This window comes from Scardinius erythrophthalmus (assembly GCF_964197995.2).
Source record: "Scardinius erythrophthalmus genome assembly, chromosome: 7".
NCBI lineage: Eukaryota > Metazoa > Chordata > Actinopteri > Cypriniformes > Leuciscidae > Scardinius > Scardinius erythrophthalmus.
In genome coordinates, this window is record NC_138227.1 from 5,650,632 (window position 1) to 5,658,688 (window position 8,057).

Sequence of the window (8,057 nt, forward strand, 5' to 3'; positions counted from 1 at the left end):
ATCCGGGGGAAGGAGTCGGATCCAGATCCAACTCCTCCCACCTTATACCTAAACCTACCCATCTCCACCCCCTGATCCCTAAACCCACCCCTAAACCTACCCATCTCCACCCCTTATATAAGATCCAACTCCGCCCCCTGGATCTTGTGTACTGCATTGAGGTGCTACTGAAAAAGAGGGCTAAACGGCTAGCAAAGTACTGTGCTCTGTCTGCTATTATACACAAATCCGGCGAAACACGGAAGTAAAGCAGCGCCGCCATGACTGCGTGCCTTGCTGCTAAGGAAGTAGCGTGTTGGTCCAGTAGGCGGCTGTAGCAGATGTAGCTGTACGCATGTCATTTTTATCTATTCATCTTCAATTTTGTACAGTCGCCCTGCTGTATGGCTACAACACTTCCCTCGGCCGGCCATGCAGTCACACACTATTGCAGTTTTCTCTCTGTATTGTTACTGACACATTATGGTAAGAGTTCACTCGCCAATCCATCCGGAGCTCTGGCCTTCAATCAATGTCCTGTAGTTTAGGTTCTGAAGCTCATCTCAAGCCAGATGATTAATAAAATAATCCTGAATACCTGTAAGCTGCCAACTCTCATGCATTCACACGCACCTTTTCCCACGCTCTCACGCCACACATCCATTTTCTCACGCACAGAAAAATCGCGAAGCAAAGAGGACACGGAGACCGACAGACTAGACAGAGCAGGTTACTTATGATATAAAAAAAAGCTCAGCTCTCAGATTCTGTCAATTTTATTACGAAATTCAGACAATAAATACCGTTTTGGTGTTTGTAAATGTGACGTGACGGATCCCAAGCGGCACGTGAACCGATCATCTCTAGCTAATAGTAAATAAACACGAATGAACAATGTTAAAAGAAACAGTACAACTTACCGAAATGTATATTCATCATACATAATATCGACCAATCAATCAAACAAAGGGGTCAATAAAACAGCTGGAGAACAATTATGTCACATAACATTTACCTCAGGAAAGCCATTTGATGACCATAATAGGCTATAGCACGTTAGTTGGCTAGAAAAAAAGAGCTATAGAGAGTATTTTGCGAAATATGTGTACTACATAGGCGCCGATACCGTGGGTGGTATCGTTCACCCACGGAAAATACTGAGCACCCACGGAAAATACCGAGCACCCACATGTGCCAGACTGTCATTAAACATTGCAGTTGGTGCTATGTGAAGTGTTTCTCGGATGAAAACGCCTATTTAGTGACCCCGCTCTGTACGCAGAGACGTTGCTCCCATAGTCATTATATCCTCCTGAAGAATTAACCGCAATGGTGAGTCAACAAAAATTTTGCTCAAACGGGTGCGGGTCGGACACGGGTCTAAACACGGGTTTAAAACAATCACGTACAAACGTAAACATATATGCACATTTTTAGGAACACATCTACAAAAATATGCCTGTATTTCAAGTAAATAAAATAATTTAAAATCCACATCAGTTTATTTGTGCCCACGCCCTCTCAGGAGTCTCTATACCTACTTTCACTTTTAAAAAGTCATCATAACCGTGCGCGCGATCTGCTTGCAGTCATCGAGATGGATGCTGTCTGAGGAGTTGAAGAAAAGAATAGCTAGTGGAGATGGTAAAGTTGTCGACAAAACTGAAGAAAACAATGTTGGGAAAGGCTTTGCTGCATGCATTTTCGTGTTGGATAGCCACAAATGTGGAACTTCATCGCTGAGAAGGAAGCACGCAGATAACTGTTACTGTAGTAACAAACCAAGCAGTTCTATCGAACAGTATTTGTCAAATTTAACACTGTTACATTTTGTAAATTTCCCACGAAGCTGATCGCGGTTACGTGTCAGTTAAACTTTCCATCTCCAATCCTGTCTGTATTTGTGAGAAGTGGCGCTGTCCTTGAAAGATTACTTTACGGCTGTATTATCAAGTAGGCTAAATAGGTGTGTGTGTTCATGTCGGCCGCTGTCCATTTCCTAATGTTCTGAAATGCAAACATTTTTTGACTACTTTTTTTTTTTAAAGGGCTTGCGCCCATGAGCACCCACGGAGGAAATCATAAATCGGCGCCTATGGTGTACTATATTACATATTTATTATATATTTACTCCTATCATTAAATAAAGTTGTTATTATAATAAAAAAAACGCATTATATTTAATTTGAGTTATTTTTAACCTTAAATAATACTGATAAGGCTCTCTGTATGTTTAACTTACAGCATTAGGTGAGATTTTTTTTCTTTATAAAAATTAATGCCTATCTTACCTAATATTTATCCAAATTAGTCTATTAAATCAAATCACAAGAATTGAACTGAATTGAAATCCTGAAATTTGTTTCAAGCAGTAATAAAAAAAACGTAGGCTAGCTACCAGAAATTGTACCATAAAATATAAACATTGCAACATGTTGTCACTAAACCTAATAAAATTCAGTTTAGTTACTAAAATGTTTTGACAATCACAATATTGAAGCCCCAGGGTCCGCTTGCATTGAAATGTCTTTAGAGGGCACCGGCAAGTGTCACACCGCCGTCTAGGCAGGGCCGGCCCGAGGCATAAGCGAACTAAGCGGCTGCTTGGGGCCCCCTCGCCACCAGGGGGCCCCCAAGCGAGTTTTTTTTTTTTCATATTAATTAAATTAAACAAGTGACATAAATGAATGAATGGATTAATAATTCAAGACAAGAAAATTCTGATTTCATGATCAATATACCTGCCTACAATATACCGCTGTGTCTGCCAGTGTTTGAGTCATGCGCATAACCTCGCGTGCATAGACAATTTGTGCGCAAAGTCACGGTAAAGTCAACGGTTAATCCATGTCACAAAAATTTGATTTGATCAATGATTTATCCTTTAAATTTATTGATATTCAGAACAGAACAAGAATAAAAATATAACTATAAACAAGCCAAAACGAAATAATTTAAAGTGAAAGTGAAAGCGGAGTTGGGCTCACGCATCTCTCTCATTAGAATCAAAATGTTTCAACATTCGCGATGGATTTGGATGCTAAACTATTCTTTATTATAGGCTTCTTTGTACTTCACCCACGTTCCAATATCGAGGGGAAAAAATCATTCTCTTCACATGCGTAAAAATGTGCTTGAAATCCAATATCGAGGGAAAAAATCATTCTCTTCACTCACATGCGCAAAAATGTGCTTGGAAACATCACAGTGGAGCGGTGCTTAGGCTACGCAGCGCTGAATGGTACGAATTGTAGGCTACTACTGACTATTTAAACAGAGCAATGTAATTTTTATATGTTAGGTTGACTATTTTATTATTATATTTTATTACGGCTATAACGAACAGGCTGCGATGTCAAGATTGCAATGCTGGAATATGTTGTGTGTGTGTGTGTGTGAGGCGCGGGCGCGATCGAACAGTGGAAACATAAAATCATACTCCGTCATGTTCATACAAGACATCATTCAAACTGCAAAGTGTTGCAAAACGTTGGAGGATATTTTGCAAATAATTTTTTTTATATGTTTTGTGACAATTTGTTTTCAGAAGTTTCAAAGAGTTAGGAAAAAGAGTAAAGAAAAAGTTTAAAAAATGTAAGTATCTATTTTTATTAAGTATTTATTTTGTATTAATACATAACCTCATTGTATATTAATTTATAATGTAACATTATAGAGTGACATTGTGTCAATAATCGTCAAGCACATGTGACTCTGCGTGGTGGGAGGGGGCCCCCCAAATCAAATTCTGCTTAGGGCCCCCAAAAGGCTCGGGCCGGCACTGCGTCTAGGCACGCAGTAATGGCGGCAGGCAAGGTATGTATGCCACTGGTCGATGATTATGTAGGCCTACATGCATTTTACTGCATCTATAGTATTTATGTCCCTGTAAATCATTTATTTTAAGTGGACTTAAATAATTAGTTAAATGTGTGTGTGTGTGTGTGTGTGTGTGTGTGTGTGTGTGTGTGTGTGTGTGAGACATAGACTGTAAAAAATAGGTGTGCGAGAGAGAGAGAGAGAGAGTGAGTGTGTGTGTGATTTAGTCTGTAAACCTATTTTCTGGTACACACCCCGGAGCAGAAGGTGGCGGTAATGCACCGATAAACTGGATGTCAACCGCCGTAAAACAGCAACAAGAGAGGTTTTGTTTTGCCCTGGTGAACATCTCTGAGCGTTTCTGCCTGTGTTTTTGTCTTCCCGTGGATTATTCTTGGACTGTTTATTCTCTTCGTGATTCTTTGCTGCCTGCCCTGGACTGTTTCTATTGTGGACTGATTTATGTAAGTTTGCTGCCTGACCTTATGCCTGTTTTCGCATTACGAGTTGCTTTGTCTCTACTGTTGTGTTTGCTGGAGATTGACCCTGATTGTACGACCAAGATCACAATAAAGCTGCAAATGGATCCTCACTTTGCTGAAGCCTTGTTACAATTAAGTAAAGTATTTTAGTTATATTATGGAAGTGCCATAAACCGGGATAAGGTTATGTATGCGTTTTTCTGCCAACAGTTTGATGTATTTTTGGACTTTTATTAACGCGCGTTTAATAAAGAATCTCCACATATCATTTTGGTGGATTGAGTCTGTGGAAATGTCGTTTAAATGGGTTTAACTTTCATTTTGATGTTAATGTATGTTTATAGCCATATGTGTGATCTGTGTATTAGATGAATTGCAGTTACGGTTAGGGAGGACGGTAATTAACATGTCTTTTCTCATGCATCCTTCAGCTGAAAGACTGTGAATCTGAAGACGTGTGTGTGTGTGTGTGTGTGTGTGTGTGTGTGTTGATTGTCTGTCATCTGTCAATAAACTGCAGATGTGGTTCATTTGTGTTGCTGGGTGAAATCTGCTATATATTTACAAGACATTTTTTGATAACATTCACTGGTGTGTAATTTTGATTTGTATAATGAAAGTTCAGAGACAAAACATTTAGCCTATTATCTGAATAACCAGATTCTCTTGTTTAATTCTATAGTTACCTTTTACACAACATAATTTTCAACATTATAAATAATGATGGCTGATTTATGATTTTTTTTTTAATTAGTTAAAATGCTTAATAGGCTATATTATTAGATTCCAATCATAAGAGCTGTGAAATATTAGCAAATAATCTAGGAATATAAATGCACTTATATCATAATATTGTACAGTTGTCATTCACATTTTGACTATTAACAAGAGGATTACAAAACGTACCTTTGGTACATCAAAAATATAATATTTGATAAACAGATCTCACTTGTTTTCTGTTATTAAATCAGGGTTCACTTGAAAATTCACATTTATCCTCCTTGCAATCATTCTAACAACTTAATGTTTTAATATGTTTCAGACCAGATGGAGGTGAAAGAGCAAAGGCAGGAACTGAAGTTAAAGGTGATGATGCTTTAGTTTGTTTCAGCCTGTTGACACCAATAAAATGAGCTTAATGTGCCAATTTACAGAAGATCTCAGACATCACCATAATGAATGAGCTGAAAACAGGGAACTTTTGGAGACTAAGAGGCTTTTCAGCAGCAGTTTAACATGATGGCCCTGTACTTTTTAAATGCAGATTGGATAAAAACACAGTGATCACAGTTCACACCTGCAGTGAAGCCCCTCCCACAACAATTCACCAATAAATACTGGGAATATTCCCATCATCCTACAAGAGAAGGACAAACTCCAGGAGTAGCAGCTGAAATCTGTGTGACTGTTAAAGATGGAGTTTATTAAAGAGGAGATTGAAGACATGAGTGATCCAGAACCATCCAGAATAAAACATGAAGATACTGAGGAACAAATAGGTTGGTGTCCATTCTTGATTCTTCATTGTTGACTGCTTTGGTAGATGTGAATTAATAAGCAGTATATAGATGATAAATGATATGTAATACATCCAAATGATCATAACCTTGTATATAGCAGTTGTCAAAAATATTTTTACTATATTAACAAGTGAATGACAGAACAAAAATAACTGATTACACTTGAACTGATTGTTGATGTGTATTTTAGACCAGGTGAGAGTAAAAGAGCAAAGACAAGAACTGAAGGAAGAGGAGGAACATCGTAACTTTACAATTCAAAGAACAAAAGCCAAAAAGATGCACTCCTGCACTCAGTGTGGAAAGAGTTTCACACGGAAAGGACACCTTAACAGACACATGAGAATTCACTCCGGAGAGAAACCGTATACATGCACTCAGTGTGGAAAGAGTTTTTCTCAAGCATCAACTCTCAGTGTTCATCTGCGTGTTCATTCAGGAGAAAAACCATTTAACTGTGATCAGTGTGGTAAAGATTTTATTTCTTTATCAAATCTAAAACATCACCTGATAGTTCATTCAGATGAGAGGCCTTATGTGTGTTCTCTCTGTGGAAAGAGTTTTTCAAGGCTGGACTGTTTTAAACTGCACCAGAAAACACACAATGAAGTGAGAGATCATGTGTGTTTGGACTGTGGGAAGAGCTTTACTACAGCTGGCTTTCTGGAACAGCACCAAAGAACTCATACTGGAGAAAAACCTTTCAAGTGCTCATATTGTGACAAGAGTTTCTCTTATTCTGGATCTCTGAAAGTACACGAGCGAGTTCATACTGGAGAGAAGCCGTACGACTGTACTCAGTGTGAGAAGAGTTTCACCCAATCACATAATCTAGTGAAGCATATTAGAAAGCATTGTTCTGTGTCGCAGTGAGCAAATGTTTTGTTAGATTCACATAAAGTAAATGTGTAGTTTAACTAATAAACTAGTGTTACTGTGAAATGCCACAAGATTTGTGTTTTATATGTTGGAGGACAAGAAAGAAAATTATTGAAAATGATTTTGATTGAACGCTTACTCAAAGAAATACCAAAATTAAAAGAGACTGGAAACAAATGTAGAAAAACAACAACAATCAGTTATTTGTTAATATATGAAACAGTTCCCTGAAGTTGATCAGGTTTTTTTTTTTTTTTTTTTTTTTTTTACTTTTGTTTTAGTTGCATAAAGCCTGTTATTACATAAACAGATGTATATACAATAACGAACATCTGTACAATAACAATAAATAAAATGTCCATTTCACTGACAATGCTTGATTTTGTGAGTAAAAGGTTTCTACAGATCCAATAATTAATATAAACTGAGTTTCAGATAAAGCAAACGTATAAATTAAATAAACTTTAGTTCTGTGATGTTAGTTTTGTGGAAGTTGTTTTTCAGTTGTAACTTTCTGACTTGTCATTTAGCTGTCAGTGTAAGGCAGTTCTTTGTCTCTAGTAAGGCAAGGCAAGTTTATTTATATAGCACATTTCATACACAATGGCAATTCAAAGTGCTTTACATAGAAGAAATTAAAATAATAAAAAGAAATAAGTAAAACAACAAAAATGTCCTGTGGCCTGTTGCACAAAGCCGGTTTCATTTGCTAACAGTTAAAGTTCAAAATTAGTTTGAGCAAACCGGCTTTTTAGGGCACAAGAAAGTGGATTGGTTTTTAGTTGTGTTCATCATCATGGTAACTTACGCTACACGGCTAAGCTGCTCCGGAGCAGGTTTTATTCTGGGTTAGAGATCGCAGACCAAAACTGGACCAATCAGTGCAGGAACATGTATCTGATATAATAAAGCCACTCCCCCTGTATCTCTCACTCCAAATCAAAGCAGTTTATAGTGTGAAACAAACATTAGAGACCAAATTGTCCATCTTTTGCTGCCTTTTTTATATTATATGAATTATAATTACTTTTGATACATATAATATATTAATATATTATAGCCTATTAATTGACGAGTAAAATTAAACTTTGCTTTCAAATTAATATAAATGTGGAGACCTGGGGCCCGTTCTTCATACATCGCTAACTCCGTTAGCTGGATTTGATTGTTGGTGATTTGGCATGATCTTGGATTGTTTGGTTCTTCGAAGCTCATCCTGGACTTGCTGTCATAGCAACAGGTGCGCAAGCTTAAACCTGCTCGGGAGAAGGCTTATTTCATGTTAACAGGATTAGATCGCGGCTTCATAAGCGGAGCTGATACGGGAAGTCCAGCGCAGCTTTCTGAGATATATATTTTTTCTCGTGACTCGTGAGAT

The 8,057-nt window shown here is 37.6% G+C and overlaps 1 long non-coding RNA gene across 1 annotated transcript; it reads left to right on the plus strand.

The window, feature by feature from the left end:
- Positions 1-4,046: 4,046 nt before the first annotated feature.
- On the plus strand, positions 4,047-7,050 carry LOC308694206. The gene is made up of 4 exons (XR_014030566.1): positions 4,047-4,262; positions 5,323-5,366; positions 5,545-5,779; positions 5,991-7,050. It is a non-coding gene; the product is annotated as an uncharacterized lncRNA (long non-coding RNA).
- Positions 7,051-8,057: the final 1,007 nt, after the last annotated feature.